Source organism: Pan troglodytes, chromosome 10 (assembly GCF_028858775.2).
Source record: "Pan troglodytes isolate AG18354 chromosome 10, NHGRI_mPanTro3-v2.0_pri, whole genome shotgun sequence".
NCBI lineage: Eukaryota > Metazoa > Chordata > Mammalia > Primates > Hominidae > Pan > Pan troglodytes.
Genome location: NC_072408.2, coordinates 34,348,740 through 34,370,782, shown reverse-complemented (window position 1 = coordinate 34,370,782; position 22,043 = coordinate 34,348,740). Strand labels below are relative to the sequence as shown.

At 37.5% G+C, this 22,043-nt stretch overlaps 1 long non-coding RNA gene across 1 annotated transcript; it reads right to left on the bottom strand.

Annotated features, from left to right (window-relative positions):
• Positions 1–4,719: 4,719 nt before the first annotated feature.
• LOC104001507 (uncharacterized) lies at positions 4,720–21,660 on the bottom strand. The gene is made up of 4 exons (XR_673325.5): positions 21,489–21,660; positions 14,012–14,128; positions 12,451–12,625; positions 4,720–4,885 (listed from the first exon to the last, which is right to left on the bottom strand). It is a non-coding gene; the product is annotated as an uncharacterized LOC104001507 (long non-coding RNA).
• Between the last annotated feature and the right edge of the window lie 383 nt (positions 21,661–22,043).

The window sequence follows — 22,043 nt, the reverse complement described above, 5'->3', positions numbered from 1 at the left end:
GGAATCCCAAGGCAGTAGGTATTAACTTGTGAGGTGCCATGGGAATGGGGCTTACTGAATGACACTGCGTGCCTCTGTGGCTTCAGCCCCCTTCCTAGGGGAATGGACAGATCTCCTCCCTCACTGAAGTTACCAGGGCTGGAGTATGCAAAAACTCCTGAGTCTCCATGCTTGCCCGAGTGGCTGCTGAGAGTCTGCACAGCTCTCTGCTTCATACCCAAGGCTGTGGTAGTGCAGGCTCACAAGGGAATCCTGATCTGCAGGTTTCAATGATCTGTAGGAAAAGTGTGGTTTCCTGGGTAGAGTCAATCACTCACTGCCTCCTTTGGCAGGGGGTAGTGGCTCCTCTGGCTCCATGCCACTCCTGGGTGGGCCATCACCCCACTCTGCCTTTTCTCACTGTCCAAGGGTCATGCTGAACACCTAGTCAGTCCCAGTGTGAGAACCGGGATACCTCAGTTGAAGGTGTAGAATTAACTCACTGCTTTTGTTCTTCTCTGTTACAACTGTGGACCTCAGCTGCTTCTAATTGACCATCTTGGCCTGCCCCTGGTATTTCTTTATAGCAATACAAAAATGGACAAATACAAACTTTTTAATATCCATTTAGTTTTAACAATTTTTCATATTTTTTGAATTTAAAAGAAACTTTAAATAGCCTCTAAATAAGACAAAATTATTTTTCCTTTAACAAAAGCCACATTTAATGCCTTTTAAAAATAATCTTCCTTATTAAAAAAATTCCACCTTTCTTACACATTTTGCATATTGAATTGTTTCTCATATCTAGTAGTTTTAATTGCATAAATTAATTACAATGTTAACTCTTAGTAACCCTTAATTTTGGTGGAAAACTAAGGAAATAAGCAGTTTTAATTATGTAACAGATGCAGAGCTCAGGACAAAAAAACAGAGTTGTGAAGACAATGTCTGGAGGACTTAACCCTTCCTAGCATGGCCAAGAGGCACAGCTAGGCCAGGAAGAACTTTGGATATCTATTTCCAACACTCACTCTGGCCACTAGTCTAGTCCTCAGAATCTAAAAGCTTAAAACCAAGACATAAACTTACAAAGTAAGTCAATATCAAAAGTATCACTGAATATTTATCAGAAACATTCTAATCCTATCAAACGAATATATCCAGGCAAAAATCTCTAAATTAAATTTTGAAAACATTTGTATTATATTTTACCAGTAATTTAAAAACTGGCTTTATATACCAAAGATTACTAAAGTCATGTGAACTTTAAAAGAATTTGAGATTATTTACTTAATCTATGAGTACTCATATACTTACAAGTTAATTTGATATCATGCAGATAATATACAAACAGATGTGTATGATATGTATACACATATATACATAAAAATACAGAGAAACACAAAAAAACTTATAACTTTTATTTTAAAATTTTATCCAGGAGGCAGGTAAAACTTACTCGTTTAAAAGGGCAGTTGGATTTAGATTTTGCTTTTGTAAATAGAAAAGATTAAAGTTTATCTGTCTCATATGGCCCACGCACTCACCAAGTTTTAGAGAAGAAAAGAGTAGCAAATTTCTTTATCAAGACACAGAAAAAAATAAAATTTTTTAAGAAGGAGTTTGGATTTGTTAGAGGGAGATTAAAAATGGATGCCAAGGTAACATAAAATCATAGAAATTAATCACAGGATTTTACACAAAAACAGACAAGTGACTCTAGAGAAAATTTTAAAACTTTTTCAAAATAACCAGCTGAATACCAGAAAGTCATATTTTGGAGAGCAATCTAGTTAGATAGATGGTTTTCAATATAGTCTGTTTTTTAACTGCATACCTGAGCTCAAGGCAGAGTCCATTAATGAATACAGTCAACCAAGCATTTGCAGTTTCTAGGGCCTAATATTTAATATATAAAAAGCAGGCACAACTGGAAGGTAGAATACCCAGATCCACATAAATTAAAAATTTTATTTTTACACTGGATTCTAGGTCCCCACAAAGAGGAAAACACCATGCATGAGATTAGGCTGTGCAATGTTCCCACAGTATACCTCACTAAAAAGAGATCCCCCACAAAGTTGGTGCATGACCCAATGCCAGTCAGCCCACTATGATTAGCTCGTCGCCCATGGGAGTCTTATACATTGGTGGTGAGCACTCCCATATATTTCAAGTGTTCAAAGCATCCATTTCTTATCTAAGGTGCCAAGAAGTGCATATCCCCTTTCAGTAATAACTATTTATTGCAACCACTGTCAGCCACCTCTGAAACTATAGCCAGTAACCCACCAGCCATTGCACATACAAAGGTTTCCTCTTATAGTACAAAGTAACTCCTGGTACTCCCAAAAGCCAAAGAGATCAGGTGATTCAATGCAAAAGAGAGCAAAGCTGTAAACCAGGGCAAAGTAGATTTTCAGGATCCACTAGGAAGAAGAGAGAAGACCCCAGAATCAGTGTGTGTGGTACCTTTTTCTATTTTCTTCTAGGTATTTCAGGGTTGTTAGAAGTCTCTTCTAGATTTCTTCATGTGGTATCAAAGATGGCAAAGAGGAAGGAGAGGCAAGGAGTAGAAATAAATGGGGGGAAAATTAAAAAAAAAAAACAGAAAACAGAGGGACAAATTACATAATCTTAAAAAGGGGTTCAGACAACTGAAAATAAAATTCAAAAACAGATCCAAAATCAGAAAGACCTTGAATATCAGCTTCTAATTAATATGACTTCTGACAAAGGAGCACTTTAAAAAAACTTTTAAAAAGTCTCTAAGTATCAGATTTTAGCCGGGATAAATAGTTGATATCCCTGATATTACCGGCTTTTGAACTTTATTATTTTTACCAATGTTCCTCTTCCCAACAATAAATGGGTCCTCCCAAAAGGCAAAAGTCAGAAAATATCAAATGAAAGGGGTCTGGCTCTTTAACTGGGAATTGAATCCAGGCCATAGTGATGGAACAGAATTGTATCTACTAGATTACAAGGTAGGGCAGCTTTCATTGTCAGTTCTGTGTGGGGTCTAAAGCAGGCAGTCTGAGCATATAAAGAATTTTAACTTTGTTTTAGGTCAGGTAGATTTTAGCATTTTAATTTAGTCAAAAGATTTTCTATCATGACACTATTATATGTTTTTCTATTAATTTGATGTCTCCATAAATACAAATAAATAAAATAATTTTTTAAAATGAGAGATCCCTAAAAACTTTTTTTTGTAATTTAGTAGTCTGTCTAATGTAAATGATCCACTAATGATTAGAATTTCCAATAGTGTACTTATTCCAACGGTGACTCAACCCAGTGGCAACTTCATGGAAAGCTCAGGGTGTAATTTTATAGGTTTAGAATAAGACTAAATTGATGTTTTTTGGAGAAGGCATAGGAGAGGCAATCCCAAAGATCTCTCTCCAGAACTTTTGCTTCAAAGAATAGGTTAAGATAGCAAAAGTCTCTTGTTGCCACTGATGGTTAAGGATGGTGTTTATGTGTACAGGGCCTGGTTACCCACAAGTTTGTGGGTGCTGCTCATCATAGATCTGTCAATCCATGACACCAGCTAGGCCCTCCTGGGATTAAACATTTCCTGGACTAACAAGGCTACAAGAGTTGAGATGACAAAAGTTCATGGGAATGGAATGTCTTAAGACAAGCTCCCCTGAGAGCACGACACATTCAGAACAAAGAGTGTGTTGCATAGAATCTTATGTGTCTTGGATTCCTAATCTTTTCAGATTGGCCACCAGATGTGACCCAAAAATCATTCCCCTCCCCCCAGACGGTGCAGAGCCAGAGTGCTCCCACTGTGTCAAAAGTCAAGCTCTCAAGGACATAAAACAAGACAAGAGGGGAAACTCATCCAGTTTTTATTTTGGGGCTGGACAGCAAATTTTATATACCTTTCTGATCAGAATGGCAAAACTGACTGGTCTGCAGGGCCAGCTTGAGCAATGGGATTACAGTGGTTTTAGGCCTGTGTTTTACCCTATAATATCCCTTTTATGACAGAACAACACAGAAAAACAAAGGAAAATACTGTGTATTAGTCAAGATTCTCTAGAGGAACAGAACTAACAGGATACATGTATACATAAAGGAGAGTTTATTAAGGAGTATTGACTCACACAATCACAAGGTGAGGACCCACAAAAGGCCCTCTGCAAGCTGAGGGGCAAGGAATACAGTCCGAGTCCCAAAATCTCAAAAATAGGGAAGCCGACAGTGCAGCCTTCAGTCTGTGGTTGAAGGTTCAAGAGCTGAAAAGCTGAAGAACTTGGAGTCCAATTTTTGAGGGCAGGAAGTATCCAGCATGGGAGAAAGATGTAGGCCAAAAGACTAAGCCAGTCTAGTCTTTCCACATTTCTTTGCCTGCTTTTATTCTAGCTGCACTGGCAGCTGATTAGATTGTGCCTATCCAGATTGAGGGTGGTTCTGCATTTCCCAATTCAGTGACTCAAATGTTAATCTCTTTTGGCAATACCCTCACAGATACACCCAGGAACAACCCTTTTCATCCTTCAATCCAGTTAAGTTGACACTCAGTATTAACCAACACAGTCTGCTTTGGGTACTATAGGAATCAAACAATATGAATATTTATACCATAAAATATACCAGCATTGCTATACCCAAGACTACTCACACAAATTTTTTTCTCCTATTAATCAAAACTTTGCAGAGAAAAAGAGAGACAAATAGTGGGTTTTTAGCGTCAGCTCAGTCAAATTCCACAGGAAGAGAGACCAGGAACCTGGCTGGTAAAACTTCTTACCTTTCTGTTGGCTTGTCAGGTCCTGGGTTTCTTTCACTGCGGCTCCCTGAAAAGCAGAGACGCTTTGATGAGATCCTGTTCACAGTGCCAAAACTGTAGGGGTGAAGGGCTTCCCCTTAGCCCTCTGAAGGTTTGCTGAAAAGTCAGTTCACAAAAGGAAATGAATTAGTAACACGGCATACAAATTTATTAACATGCACATGAGAAAGAATCATAGAATGATTACCTCACTTTCCTCACCCCACACCCTCACCACTTGAAGTTCAGAAGCTCATATACCATCTTGAGGTTACAGAAAGAATGGGGACTTGGATCATGCAAAACAGGTAATAGTGACAAAGAAGGTTATAAAAAGAGAAGAAGAGGAGGCCTAACTAGCAAAGGTGGTCTTGTGTGTCTGGCTGGCAAAAGTTGTCTTGAGAGGTGAATGAAGTCTCACAGCCCTGAGAGAAAATAGATGGTAAATGTTTACATCAGACTTTTAAAGGTATCAGACTGTCAGTTAAACTTCCCTAGATCCAGACGAGGGAGGCTTTCAGAGAAAGCCTGGCTGCATCAATGCAGATTCTCTACAGATGCAAATCTCCCCCTCAAAAGGCAGTTTAGCAGGGCTACTTCTGTTTGCATGCCCTCTGAACAGCCATCTTGAAATATGTCAAAGTAGTATATTTTGGGATAAAATATTATTATTTCTTTCAAGATCACAAGGGCAGAGTCCTGTGAGTAAAATTAGTGCCATTATAAAGAAGTCCTGGAGAGGCTTGTTTGCTCCTTTGCTGACCCCCTGTATTAGTCCATTCTCATGCTATGTATTAGTCTGCTCTCATGCTGCTAATAAACACATACATGAGACTGGGTAATTAATAAGGAAAGAGGTTTAATTGATTCACAGTTCAGCATGGCTGGAGAAGCCTCAGGAAACCTATAATCATGGCAGAAGTGGAAGCAAACATGTCCTTCTTTACATAGTGGCAGGAAAGAGAAGTGCCAAGTTAAGAGTGGGAGAGCCCTTTATAAAACCACCAGATTTCATGAGAACTCACTACCATGAGAACAGCATGAGGGTAACTTCATTCATGATTCAATTATTCCCACCTGGTTCCTCCTATGACATGTGGGGATTATGAGAACTAAAATTCAAGATGAGATTTGGGTGGGGACACAGCAAAACCATATCATTCAACCCCTGGCAATTCCCAAATCTCATGTACTCCCATTTTAAAACACAACCATGCCTTTCCAACAGTCCCCCAAATTAACCCAAAAGAACAAGTTCAAAGTCTTATCTGCAACAAGGCAAGTGCCTTTGACCTATGAGCCTGTAAAATCAAAAGCAAGTTAGTTACTTCCTAGATACAATGGGTAAATTGGGTAAATACATCCATTACAAATAGGAGAAATTGGCCAAAACCAAGGGGCTACAGCCCCCATGCAAATCCAAAATCTAATAGGACAGTCATTAAAACATAAAGTTCCAAAAAGATCTCCTTTAACTCCATTTCTTACATTCAGGTCACGCTGATGAAAGAGGTGGACCCTTATGGCCTTGGGCAGCTCTGCCCTGTGGCTTTGCAGGGTACAGCCCTCCCCCTGGCTGCTTTCATGGCTGTTGTTGAGTGTCTGTGGCTTTTTCAGGGACATGGTGCAAGCTGTTGGTAGATGTAACATTCTGGGACCTGGAGGACAGTGGGCCTCTTCTCACAGCTCCACTAGGCTGTGCCCCAGTGGGGACTCTCTGTGGGGTCTCCAACCCCACCTTTCCCTTCCACACTGCCCTAGCAGAGGTTCTCCATGAGGGCTTCACCCCTGCAGCAGACTTCTGCCTGGACATCCAGGTATTTCCATACATCCTCTGAAATCTAGGCAGAGGTTCCTCAACATCAGTTAATGACTTCTGTGCACCCACAGGCCCAACACCACATGTAAGCCTCCAAGGCTTAAGGCTTGCACCCTCTGATGCAATGGCCTGAGCTGCACCTTGACCCCTTTAGCCACGGCTAGAGCTGAAGCAGCTGGAACTCAGGGCTCCATGTCTTGAGGCTGCACAGAGCAGGGGGTTCCTGGGCCCAGCCCACAAAACCATTTTTCCCTCCTAGGCCTCAAAGCCTTTGATGAGAGGGGGTGTTGTAAAGGTCTCTGAAATGCCCTGGAGACATTTTCCCCATTGTTTTTGTAATTAACATTCAGCTCCTCATTACGTATGCAAATTTCTGCAGCTGGCTTGAATTTCTCCCCAGAAAATAGGTTTTTCTTTTCTTTTGCATAGTCAAGCTGCAAATTTTCCAAACTTTTATCGTCTGCTTCCTCTTGAATACTTTGCCACTTGGAATTTCTTCTGCCAGATACCCTAAATCATCTCTCTCAAGTTCAAACTCCAACAGATCTCTGGGGCAGGGGCAAAATGCTGCCAGTCTCTTTGCATAGCAAGAGTGACTTTTACTCCAGTTCCAAACAAGTTCCACATCCCCATCTGAGACCACCTCAGCCTCGACTTCATTGTCCATATCACCATCAGCATTTTGGTAAAAGCCATTCAACAAATCTCTAGGAAGTTCCAAATTTTTCCATATATTTCTGTTTTCTGAGCCCTCTAAGTTTCTAAGAAGTTCCAAACTTTCCTATATTTTCCTCTCTTCTTCTGACCCCTCTAAACTGTTTTAACCTCTGCCTGTTACCCCATTCCAAAGTCACTTCCACATTTTTTGATATCCTTATAGCAGCACACCACTATCTGCATTACCAATTTACTGTATTCGTCTGTTCTAATGCTACTAATAAAGACATACCTGAGACTGGGTAATGTATAAAAGAAAAAGGTTTGATGGACCCACAGTTCAGCATGGCTGGGGAGGCCTCAGAAAACTCATAATCATAGCAGAAGGGGGATGCAAACATATCCTTCTACACATGGTGGCAGGAAGGAGAAGTGCCAAGCAAAGAAGGAGTAAAGTCCCTTATAAAACCATCAGATCTTGTGAGGACTCACTCATTATCATGAGAACAGCATGAGAGTCAGCACCCCCACGACTCAATTACCTCCCACCAGGTCTCTCCCATGACACGGGGGATTTATGGGAACAACAATTCAAGATGAGATTTGGGTGGGGACACAGCCAAACCATATCACTGCTCTAAAGAATCACTGCTTTAAAGAATTGCCCAACAAGGACTTCATGTCTAAAACACCAAAAGCAATGGCAACAAAAGACAAAATTGACAAATGGGATCTGATTAAACTAAAGAGCTTCTGCACAGCAAAAGAAACTACCATCAGAGTGAACAGGAAACCTACAAAATGGGAGAAAATTTTTGCACTCTACTCATCTGACAAAGGGCTAATATCCAGAATCTATAATGAACTCAAACAAATTTACAAGAAAAAAACAAACAACCCCATCAAAAAGTGGGTGAAGGACATGAACAGACACTTCTCAAAAGAAGACATTTATGCAGCCAAAAAACACATGAAAAAATGCTCACCATCACTGGCCATCAGAGAAATGCAAATCAAAACCACAATGAGATACCATCTCACACCAGTTAGAATGGCAATCATTAAAAAGTCAGGAAACAACAGGTGCTGGAGAGGATGTGGAGAAATAGGAACACTTTTACACTGTTGGTGGGACTGTAAACTAGTTCAACCATTGTGGAAGTCAGTGTGGTGATTCCTCAGGGATCTAGAACAAGAAATACCATTTGACCCAGCCATCCCATTACTGGGTATATACCCAATGGACTATAAATCATGCTACTATAAAGACACATGCACACGTATGTTTATTGTGGCACTATTCACAATAGCAAAGACTTGGAACCAACCCAAACGTCCAACAATGATAGACTGGATTAAGAAAATGTGGCATATATACACCATGGAATACTATGCAGCCATGAAAAATGATGATTTCATGTCCTTTGTAGGGACATGGATGAAATTGGAAATCATCATTCTCAGTAAACTATCGCAAGGACAAAAAACCAAACACTGCATGTTCTCACTCATAGGTGGGAATTGAACAATGAGAACACATGGACACAGGAAGGGGAACATCACACTCTGGGGACTGTTGTGGGGTGAGGGCAGCGGGGAGGGATAGCATTAGGAGATATACCTAATGCTAAATGACGAGTTAATGGGTGCAGCCCACAAGCATGGCACATGTATATATATGTAACTAACCTGCACATTGTGCACATGTATCTTAAAACTTAAAGTATAATAATAATAAAATAAAAAAAGAAAAAAGAAAAAAAAACGAATTGCCCAAGATTGGATAATTTATAAAGGAAAGAGATTTAATTGACTGACAGTTCTGCATGGCTGAGAAGGCCTCGGGAAACATGATCATGGTGGAAGGGGGAGCAAACATGTCCTTCTTCACATGATGGCAGGAAGAAGAAGTGTGAGAACCAAGCAAAGGGGGAAGCCCTTTATGTAAGCATGAGATCTCACCCCTTATATAAGCATAAGATCTCATGAGAACTTACTATCACAAGAATTGCATGGGGGAAACTGCCCCCATGATTCAATTATCTCCAGCCAGCTCTCTCCCCAAACACACGGGGATTATGGGAACTGCAATTCAAGATTTGAGTGGGGACACAGCCAAACCATATCACCCCATTTCACCCTTGGATGACACAACAACAAGATGCTGTCTGTGAAGCAGAGAGCCCTCACTAGACACCAAATCTGTTGACACTGTGATCTTGGACTTTTCAGCCTTCAGAACTACGATCAATAAATTTATGTTTTTTATTAATTACCCAGTTGAAGGCATAGGTTATAGCAGTTCAAGTGCTCTAAGACGGTGTCTTTTTCCACAGTAGAGATTATTTTTGTAGGTTATACAAATACTTCTGAAGAACATTTAAAGCTACATGTCAGTCATACCATAGTGTAGGCATAGATATGTAACAGATTTATCCCACTCTCTTCCACTCTGATAACTAAGAGTAGATTTGAATGGAGGGCTGAAGGAGGAAGGCAAAATTAAAAGGATAAATAGAGCATAAAATACTATTTTGGAAGGGCAGAAGTGGGTAACCGATGGCATGAGCAAGAGCATTAGACCTCAGAGAAAGAAGACACAGGTAGGATCAAACACCAGTGATAAGTTTCACTCACAAATAACACAATTCAGTTAAGTTAGCTCTAGCTTGAACACAAAGGGTTTTTGTCTTTTTATTTTTTATAAAACCTATAAATAATATATTATTGACCAAAATATTTTGCTTAGTTTGTCTGATGTGAAAGTCTTTTTTTTCAAAAGAGCTCATGTTTTTCACATGTTACTTCCCAGCTTACTAATTTAGTCAAGTTAACTATAGACACTACATATGCATTCTCATTTTTTTAAACTATTGAGAGGAAAAAAGACCTCCACTATTCTAAATATTTGGTATTTCTTCCCCAAAGATTCTACGATGAACAGTACGCAATTCTAACGTTTTATAATCCCTAATACTCTGTAAAGGAAAGAACAAAATTTTGGCTATAGAAATCTCTCTGTAATGACACTGTCATCCTGAAGGAGTAGTGAACAGTGAGAGAGGCTATTTTCCAGGGGGTCTTGGTAAAATGAGCTACATCTCATTTTATAGCAGGTATTATCTTTTGCCTATTCAATACGGAAATGAGCAATCTCATTTAGCAAAGTTTTGAATGCTTTATTTCAAAACTGCAATTGCATGAGCCATAGAAATTATAGCAGCAGTCTTCTCAATCTCAATTCAAATGTCATTGATATTTGCCTTCACTTACCTTTTTTTATTCTTTGAAAGCATAAACTCTATCTTCTCCTTTTTTTCATCCTAAGTACCCATATGTAGATTTCCCTGAGAAGAACAACTTTACTTCATCTGTAACCTTTTGAAATGCAGTATTGTAGTACTAATTCACACACAAGATTGTAAATTGTCCATGATTCTAAATTGTGTCCTACAGCACCCTTAATTAATGGCTGAATTTAATGTGCTCCTTTTTAGTTGTTCCATACCTAGTCCCAGCAAAGTCACGGAAAGGTCTCTAAGGAGATTAAGAATTAACACTTTAAGTAATAACAAGAATATGGAATGAAATACAAAGGTAAGAAGAGAGAAGATAAGAAATACAGTTTTCAGCAAATGTTATCCCCCAAAATATTGTTTTAGCAAAGTTTTCAATGCTTTAGATGAATCTTTATCTCACTCCATATTGCACTCAACATAATGTCCAGCTCAAAGGGCATTTCATATATGCCTATTGATGACACAGATATGATGGTTATTACCAGAACAAGAAACCCAAATTGCCAGGTTTTATTACGCCCGTTTTTGTGTATTCTCTCTCAAATTCCTAAGTTATTTAGAATAACAGAACATTATAATTTCCTATTTATACTATGGGCCAAAATGCTATTGTTTTTAACATTCTCAACATCCATCTCTGGACAATGTTTATTGAGATCTTGGATGATCATACATGGAGTTGGGTAATCCTCATCTTTGAAAGTTCCCATTTGCAAGTACTCATATATACTTCCTGGGAAGCTGAATAGGTTCGCGGTAAAAAAGGACATTCTCTGAAGTGTAGTAACATAAAAATATTTCTGATGCATTACAACAATCCCATTGAAACGTAACTTCAAAAGGAACACCAGTGCTCCTGAGAGGGAACACCATAAAATAGCCTGGACTAATGATGTAGCTGCAATCCCAAGACCAAAGTGTGTTTGTAGGATACAGTTAGACTCCAGCAGGACTTGCACTGACAGTGGAATCCATGCTGGTCTAGTCTCCGTGACACCTTCTGCAAATTTTGTGGAAACACCAAGGGCAAAATCCCCAAACGGACATAACACCACTGTTGGCCCCAAGGGGTGTGGCAGTACATCCCTCGGCGAAATGAAAGCAGGATCATTCTCTTTTCTACCTCACTAAACCTGGGCATGTAACTTGCAGCAGAAGCCACAGACTTCTGCTTTTTCTACTAGCATCAGAGCCCTGTCTTCCCCACAGACACAGTGACTCCTCAGGCAAGTGAATCCCCTTGATTGCGGCAGCACTGCCTCTGGCCAACTAAGATATTTGTGATTTTCATCCCAAGTTTACCACAGACCTCCAGGTGAGAAACACATTCCTAGGTTGATGAGTATCTTTAAGGTTTGGATAAAAAATCAGAGGAATACACCAAGGAAAAGGGTGACTTTTTTTTTTTAGCTATGTAATAGGTGGGGGCTTAGAGCAATGAGACCTGGAGGAAAACGTAAACATGGCCTTGTCTGATACTGAGTTGGCTGACTGGTATACCTAAACTTTTCGTCTCCATAATCCAACCTGCAAGAACTCTGGAGGTTATCTGGAATGAAAACAAACTAACAAATAAAACTAACGGTACTGTAGAGTTTTACTTGGAATTATAGTAAATTAAAATGTCCACTCAGTGGTACATCTATAAAGAAGTGCCATTTTTTCACTTGCCCTAGTTTTCCTGCAAAGTGTCTGTGAGCAAGTTTAGTAGGGCTTAGTACACCAGAATTGTCCCAACCAACCTTCCTGCAGAGGAAGTGCACATCCCTCAAACTGAATACTGATCTCCATGAGTTTATTTTCCTCTCTTCTGAGACCATCCTGCTCCCATTGGCCTCTTTCAGCTGATGCCTCAAAGCCATGATTCTCATATTGAGTAGTCTGACATTCCTAAAGCATTGACTCACCTCTCCTTGCTTACTGTCACCACCTTTTCTCCTGCTCCTCCCTTCATCCAGGTGCTGTGTTCTTGATCACCTTGTAGACAGTCATTTCAAGCTTCCAGCTTTCTCCAGCCAATCCATTGACCCCTTGCCTAATGGCACTTCTAATTGCATGATGTTCAGTGGATTTTTTTTCTTTCTAATTTTAAAGGACATGAAATTGGAAAGGTGTAAAGAAAATTGCTGCATTTTAAAATAAACAAAAGGCTATCACTAATTTGGAGTTTATAACCTTTATTTTTTTTCTATGTTTATGATCAGAAACTTTACAAAAACCATTCTGATTTTGTCATTATTTTGGAAAAATAATTACATACCAAATAAAAACATGCAAAACCTTATTAATTTGTGTCACATAGGTTCCTTTTTTTCTTGGGTATGGATAAATTACATCTTTTGGAAAAGATTTAAAGGAAAAAGAGAACCAAAATATCTATAATCAAATATGTACCATAAACCTAATAATTAGAAAATATAATAGTGCAGCAAAAAAGTAAAAATAGTATGAGGTATGAGTAATGAGAGGATAGCATTTTTCACAAGACTCAGTCAAAGTTACTAGCTCACTACACCTCCATGCCAGAGTAGCCAATAACACAAGATCCTATTATCTTCACATGCCAATCCCACCAAAGCCTAGAGAGAAATGACAAGTGGCATTCACTGCAGGAGACTAAATGAACATTTGAAGAGAATGAAGCTACCTTGATTCAAGGATCACATGGATCTGTGCAGTAGCAAACAGGAAAATATAGGCTAGTGCTATATAAATATAGCTGATGAAAACTCCACATCTTTAATATCTGAATTGTATAGACAATTACAGACAGACAGCATAAAACTATCAGTACCTTGGATAACAAGGCTGACACAAGTAAATGATCACATATCAGTGTGGTAACCAGGCTTGTTTGCAACAGACAGCAGGATTAAAAAAACAACCAAACTCCATATTGTACATACAAAGATGAGGATAGAGGCATTTAACATATGTAATCTAAATTAAATATGGCTCTAATTTTCAAGTGAGGAAGGTATACCAAATTGCTATTTCAAAGATACCCAGAAAGCAATGGTTCAAATAAGATAGAAGTTTACTTCTAAAAAGACTGGTGTGCAGGCTTCATTCCTTTAAGCTGTCTAGGGTTCAGGTTAGAAGAACAGCTCTACTACCCTCTGGGCATTGCACAAGTGAGTTTCCAGCCAGAAATACCAGTGAAAAAGAGATAGAGGGCATGAAAAAGACTGTTAAAGCCCAGTCCAAAGGACTTTTCATTTCTGCTAACATTCCACTGGAAGAAGTAGAAAGCAGAACTTGGTATATAGATAGTATAATTGAATTTAATAGGAGGGCTACACATAAATAAAAATACATTTTATTTTTGGTTTGAGAGAAATAGATGGTTGGAGAATGTTTGGAGGGATGATTGTCATTTATTAATAGTTTTATAAATATTATGTAATTCATTTGATCTAGTTTGTGCAATGACTGGTAACTGATATTTTTTCATGAACACATACTTACAGGCCATACTCTCAACTGCTTGTATCTGTCAGATCCATTCATTTTCACTATTTCCCTACTAATAAAATATTGGAAAAGTGGCAGAGGGTTTCATGACAACTCTCAGGATTTCCTGATCTGGGAAAAGAGGGAATATAATATTAATCTTATGGCAACATATCCAAAAGCAGAGTTCAAAGAGCATGTTTAACATGACTCTTTTGAACTAGATCATTTGAAAGTCATAAGAATCCAGGTACTACTCTCTTAGTTTCCCATCACATTGATCTCAGCAACATACAAATAAAGAGAATAGGTTATTCTAAAAATAAATATATGTATATAGAATGACTGTATAACTCTTCTGACCTGTGAGCAGTGGCAGCATCTTTGGAATGCTGTATAGAAACAGGACAGCACCATTTTAAAAGACACTTCTATCAGTATTTCTTAGGATTTTAAGTTCATTTCACTGGCAAGAAACTGCTCCTTTATACCTATAAAAATAAATGTCTTCTAGCACAGTTTTATTTGTATATCAGTATTTCTTATGTTAAGTAGAAGAACACAGTAAGGAAAAGAGCATAGCAAACACCTTATATCCTGGTTAAAAATAAAGGCTTTGCAGACAGGCCAGTATGTACCCACTACTTGCTAGTTTTGAATCCAGCCAAGTTATTTAAACAGTTTAGGGCTCAGTTTTCTCATCTGTAAAAGGGATACTGCGCATATTTTATAGTATGATTTGAGGATTAAACGAGAGGATATGCAGAAAGCACTTAGCACAGTATCTGGCACACGGTAAGCAGCCAAAAAGCATTTGACAGTTATTTACTGTTGTTTACACTCTGATTGACCCTGGGTTTAAGAACAATCTTGACCATTATTATAAATTATTGTAAAATATTGCTGCAGTCTCTTCACAGGTCTACAATCTGAATGTCTTTCATTAGTATTTAAATTGATAGTAAATATGTACACTTCTAAAGCATTTCAAGATTGTTTTCCTATATGTTTCAGCGGTGACTGATGGTGAAAACATCTGAGACTCCCTATGCCTGGGAAACTGGTAATGAAGCTTATAGAGCTTATTGAAAGTGCCATTTAACAAAATATATTAGCCCATTCCAAATGTCATCTCTAGCTCTATTGTATTTCGAGTTTAACGCCATGCAAAAACAGATCTAAAAGGCTCCATTACCTGCTTATTTTCAAGGGCATGAGGAAAAATGTCACCAGCTTACAAAGCAAAAACTAGAGTCTCTAACTAGTGCCTCAGACAAAATGGCGGAAAGCAAGCTAAGCACAGAACAGTCACTGGTAATGATTCACCACTTATTAGGAATAATTGACATTTCGTGATTTCCAAATCTTCTTTCAAAATGTAATCTGTTCATTTCATTATTTTATGGCATCTTTTTTGTATCCATTAACTTAACATTTCCTTCCACACTCAATGGGGGAGGTTTCTCTCTCCTGAAATGTCACCCTACATAAATAAGTGTAGTGCAAGCCTTCCATCACTGTAATGGTTAAATGATGGCAAAGCTGAGCAATTGAAACAGAAAGAGAAGTCACCTTGACAGTCCTGTAACTGGGAAAAGCAGCTTAAGGCACCAGAGCTTTTACTGTGAATGAGTTGAATGAGTTTATATCTATTCACCAAACAAAATATATTTAAATAATATTCCAGCATTGAGACAAATCAAAGAAACTCTTTTTGGAGATTTTAATATTCTATTACAATAAAACATACTTTTGAAAATAAAGAAAAAAAGAAATCATAGCTTCTCTACATTATGCAGATTATTGATGTCACTCTGGGAACTTTTACAAAAGAATGTGGCTAAAATAAAAAAATAGGTGAGGTGTTAGCTATTGACCTTTAGTATAAATTCTAGGAATTCTTCAGGGTTTAGGTTTTGCTTTGTTGTTGTTATTTTTTAATATCTTATAATAGGTATTAGAAAACCATTTAATTAGGCAATCTGGTATATCTGGGAAGTTCTGCTATCCAAAATAGACATTAGATAAACATAAATAAAGGCCAAGAAACTTAGAAAATAATGATGCCACTTTAATATACAGATTACTGGAGTGGGATTTTTTTCCTGAATTAAACACATAATTTTATTAAAGTGCAATTTGGCATAACTATTACATTTTTAAATATTGTCCTTATTATTTTTTGCCCACTCCAGGAAATGACAGCACTTCACTTTATATAAAGTGAAGTTAATTTTTAGATCACTTTGAGTCACAAAAATGTAGAATATTTTATAATTTTTAGTTGGGGCAAAGACTTCATTTTAATGATTTGAACAGAAATTAAACGGCCACTTCAATGCTATTGACATTTAAATCCCATGTGAGAAATACTGCACGATCCAACAAAGAAAATTAGAGCGCTTTTTGTAAAAAATTAGAACTCTCAGTCTTAATGTTTATTGCCTAGCAAACAGACTTTTCCTAAATTTAATGAAATGTAATGTGTTCCTGCTTTGATGCATTAACATTTCCCATCACACCTTCAATGATGTGGTGATTATTGCTTTAAAATTATATTAAACTTTGGCGTGCCTCAAAGTCGAAGTTCAAGAGCTATTTAGTTGTTGTATAAAATTTTTCTGGAAGTGAAAGAAATATGATAAAAGGTGCTGAGGTGAAGTGATTAGGAATATGCCTTGTGACACCTCACTAGGCAAACAGAGTTGCTTCATGGAATAGTAACAGAGTAACTTGTTTTGATGGATGCAGTAGAGACCCTTTTAGTAAATTCAGGTGCCAGGCAAGTAGGGAATATCTGAAATCCCACACACGGACTCTAGATACAAGCTAAGGCATCTTTGTGACAGGTGACACAGAAGGGAATTGATATGATTTGGCTGTGTCCCCACCCAAATCTCTTCTTGAATTGTAGCTCCCGTAATTCCCACATGTAGTGGGAGGGACCCAATGGGAGGTAATTGAATCATGGGGATGGGTCATTCCTGTGCTGTTCTCAGGATAGTGAGTAAGTCTCAGGAGAGCCAACAGTTTCATAAACGGGAGTTCCCCTGCACAAGCCTTCTTGTCTGCCGGCATGTAAGACATGTCTTTGCTTCTCTTTTGCCTTCCACCATGACAATGAGGTCTCCCAAGCCATGTGGAAATATGAGTCCGTTAAACCTCTTTCCTTTTTAAATTACCCAGTCTCAGGTACATCTGTATTAGCAGCATGAGAACAGACTTATACAGCACTGCTCACCTCTCATTGGAATTTCCAGTAACACCTGATTTTTCAGCTAGGAATCCCTGTCCAAAACAGTTCTTCCCAATAGTTTATTGCCTATGCATAGGAAGTTTATAGTTTCTCTCTAATTTTAGAAACACACACATTCACAGATCCTCACATGTTGGGTTAATAGGATTTTTTTTTAACATCTTACCATTTAGACTTACTACTCTTTTCCTTCATTTAAAATACAATAAAAACAAAGTTAATGTCATAAGCTTCTAGCCATAGCACTGAAAAATCCAGAACCACCTACTGGAACATCAAGAGATGAAATTTTTAAATTTGCCTGTGTTCTATTTATATATATTTGTGGTTTCTGAAGTTTAAATATTTATTTACCAGTATATATCAGTGGTGATTTTATTTACCAAATTAAAAATAATGTGGCATAGTGTGACACATACAAGCATACTTATGAAGAAAATATAACAGAACTTTTTTGAAATGAGGATTTCTTTTTTGTAATTTCATTTGCTGTTACGGTATAAGTGGTTTTTAACTACATGGATGAATTGCATAGTGATTAAGCCACAGAATTTGGTGCATCCTTCACCTGAACAGTGTGCATCATACCCAATATTATTCCTCATCCCCTCCAAGTCGGCTGCTTTTGACTCTCCAGTGTCCATTATACCATTCTATATGCCTTTGCATACCCATAGCTTAGCTCCCACTTAAAAGTGAGAACATATGGTGTTTGGTTTTCTATTTCTGAGTTACTTCACTTAGAATAATGGTCTCCAGCTCCATCCAAGTTGCTGCAAAAGACATCATTTCATTATTTTTATGGCTGCATAGGATAGTGTATATATACCACATTTTCATAACCACTCGTCAGTTAATGGACACTTAGGTTAGTTCCATATCTTTGCAATTATGAATTGTGCTGTGATAAGCATATATGTGCAAGTGTCTTTTTGATAGAATGACTTTTTTTCTTTTGGGTAGATATCCAATAGCAGGATTGCTGGATTAAATGGTAGATCTACTTTTAGTGCTCTGAGAAATCTCCATACCATTTTCCATAGAAGTTGTGCTAATTTACATTCCCACCACTGATGTATAAGTGTTCTCTTTTCACCACATCCACACCAACATCTATTACTTTTGACTTTCTGATAGTGACAAATCTGGCTGGGGTAAGATGGTATCTCATTCAGGTTTTAATTTGCATTTCCCTGATGATTAGTGATATTGAGCCCTTTTTCATGATTTTTGGCCATTTGTAGATCTTTTGAGAAATGACTAATCATGTCATCTGCTCACTTTTTAATGGAATAATTTGCTTTTTTCTTGCTGATTGGGTTGAGTTCCTTCTAGATTCTGAATATTAGTCCTTTATGGCATAAATACTTTGCAAGTATTTTTTCCCATTCTGTGAGTTGTCTGTTTACTCTGATAATTATTTCTTTTACTTTACAGAAGTTTTTAGTTTAATCAAGTCCCATTTATTTAGTTTTATTTTTGTCGCATTTGCATTTGGAGTCTTAGTCATAAATTATTTGCCTAGGCCAATGTCCAGAAAAGCTTTTCTTTTAGAATTTTTATGTTTTCAGGTCATATATTTAATTCTTTAGCAAAATGGATTTTAAAAAATCACAAAGTAAATATCTGCTGTCTTCAAGAGACTCACCTAACACATAAGGATTCTTTTAGACTCAAGGCAAAAGGGCGGAAAAATATATTTTATGCAAATGGAACCCAAAAGTGAGCAGGAATAGCTATTCTATATCAGATAATACAGACTTTAAATTGACAGCAGAAACAATGACAAAGAAGGTCATTATGTAATGATAAAAGGATCAATCCAACAAGAAGATATTACAATTCTAAATATATTTGCAGCTATCTCTGGAGCTCTCAGATTCATAAAACAGTTACTACTTGACCTAAGAAAAGTGATATATAGTAACACAACAATAGTGGGGGACTTCAACACTGCACAGAAAGCACTAGACAGATCACCAAGGCAGAAAGTCAATAAATTAAAAACACTGGACTTAATCTGCACTCTAGAATAAATGGACCTAACGATAATTACAGAACATTCTACCCAAGGACTGCAGAATATGCGTTCTTCTCATTAACACATGGAACATTCTCAAAGATAGATTATATGATATGCCACAAGACATATCCCAATAAATTTTTAAAAATCAAAATCACATCCAGTATCTTCTTAGAGCACTGTGGAATGAAACTAGAAATAAACTCCAAAAGGAACCCCAAAAACTTTACAAATATATGGAAGTTAAACAGTCTGCTCCTGAATGACTTTTGAGTTAACATTAAAATCAATATAGAAATTTAAAAATTATTCAAAATGAATGATAATAGTGACACAAGTAATCAAAACCTCTGAGATACAGCAAAAGCAGCTCTAAGAAGAAAGATTATAGCACTAAATACCTACATCTAAAAGTCTGAAAGATCACAAATCAAGGAACATCACACCTCAAGGAACTAGAGAAACACGAACAAACAAAACCCAAAGCTAGCAGAAAAAAAAAGAAATAACAAAGATAAGAGTAGAATGAAATGAAACAGAAGGAAAAAAATACAAAAGATCCATGCCACAAAAGTTGGTTCTTTGAAAATATAAATGAAACTAATAGACCGCTATCTATTAATAGATTAACTAAACTAAAAAAGAGGGAAGATTCAAATAAACTCAAATAGAAACGAAAATGGTGACATTACAACTGACACCACAGAAATACAAAAGATCATTCGAGACCACTGTGAACACCTCTCCACACACAAACTGGGAAATATAGAAGAAATGGATAAATTCCTGGAAACATACAATGCTCCTTTGCTTGCATCAGGAAGACATAGAAATCCTGAAAACATCAATAACAAACAGTGAGATAAAATAAGTCATGAAAAAAAAAAAGGCCAACAAAAACAAAAGCCCATGGCCAGATGTATTCACAGCTAAATCCCACCAGATATTCAAAGAAGAATTGCTATCAATTAAACTAAAACTACTCCAAGAGATAAGAGAGAATCCTCTCTAACTGACTGTGAAGCCAGTATCACCCTGATAACAAAGCCAGGATAAGATGTAACAAAAATGAAATCAGAATTTCTTTTCAAAAATGAAGTATATTGTTTCCTGGGCCTTATTGTGCCTTGTGGAGGGGCTATGTCTGGGCAGGATACTGGCAGGGCCAGTCCCAGACTGAACTGGGGTTTTATCCCAAACCAGATCAGAGTAAAAGGGTAAAAAAATTGAATAAGTATGGATGTAACCATCAGCCTAGGGTTGAACCTGGAAGTTCCATCAACATAAGCATTGATATACTTTGCTGAAAGCAAATTCTTAAAGAGCCAAGCCTGACGATTGTCTTCATATTTCAGTGACCTTTTAAAACTATTACAATAAATCCATAAAACAGCTATAAGCTGCTATACTATAATAGAGCCAATGGATATCCTGACATTTTCCCCTCTGTATTATCTTTTTTGGTTCCATAAGCAATGCTATAAATTTTAAGTACAACCACTCTTTTATAGAAAAAAGTTATTTAACATAAAAATCAGCCTTCAGTATTGTTTGATCTCAATATTACAAAATTATAAATTCCTTTATTCTCAGCCAAGCAATGTTCAGTTTCTTGTATTCTACACAATTATTTCATTGTCTCTATCAAGCCAATGTATACCAGAAAAGCAAAAGATGCAATAAGCTTCTTCTTAGCTTCAACTATTTGAAGCATTAATTAAATTCTCTATTTTACTTGGCATGTGTAAATAAAGCCATTGATGACTGTTTAACTATCTTTCTTTAGATGACATTCTTTCTCCGGACTTATGGTCCCTGATGAAGTAGCCCCTGTGTCACTTTCGATTGCCTTGTCTCTACATAACAAATATCATGATTATCAGTTTACTATTGGATTGATTTAAAACTCCAGGTTAATGTTTAGGTCTACTGTAGTATACATATTTTTGCATAGACTAGATTGACAAATAGAAAAATCCGATTTCCTCAAATTATCAAGACTCATCTACATGGTAAGACACCAGAAGCAATTATCATTTCAACCTGTTCCACAGGAAAGGAAACAAAATGAGTTTTGTCTTCTGGCATAATTGCTTATGACTTGTCCCTACAAAGCTTTACAAAAGTGGAAAGGTGGTAAATGCCTAGATAATCTGATCAAAGCATACAATCATAGAAAATTATTTTTCACATCCCTTCTTATCCAGACTTACATTTATAATACTGAATCCATTAATTCCCAGGTTTCTGCTTTCTCAGCTTCTTGAAGATAGATTCTAAAAAAAGAAAAGAAAACTTATTATCCAGTCCACTGGTACCCTAGAAGAAGCCCAGTGTGAGTTAAAGGTACAGTTTGTCCTTGCAATTTTAGTATTTGCAGATCTATTAAATATTATAAACAGTTGGCCAGGCACGGTGGCTCACGCCTGTAATCCCACCACTTTGGGAGGCCGAGGCAGGTGAATAACAAGGTCAGGAGTGTGAGACCAGCCTGGCCAACATGGTGAAACCCCATCTCTACTAAAAATACCAAAATTAGCTGGGAGTGGTGGTGCATGCCTGTAGTCTCAGCTACTCAGGAGGCTGAGGCAGGAGAATTGCTTGAACCCAGGAGGCAGAGGTTGCGGTGAGCCAAGATTGCACCACTGCACTCCAGTCTGGCGACAGAGCAAGACTCTATCTAAACAAAAATTACACGAATGCTTGGTTTTTGAATCTGGATTCTTTCCCTGTCATCATATCTCAAATGAATTTACTGTTCTTACAGA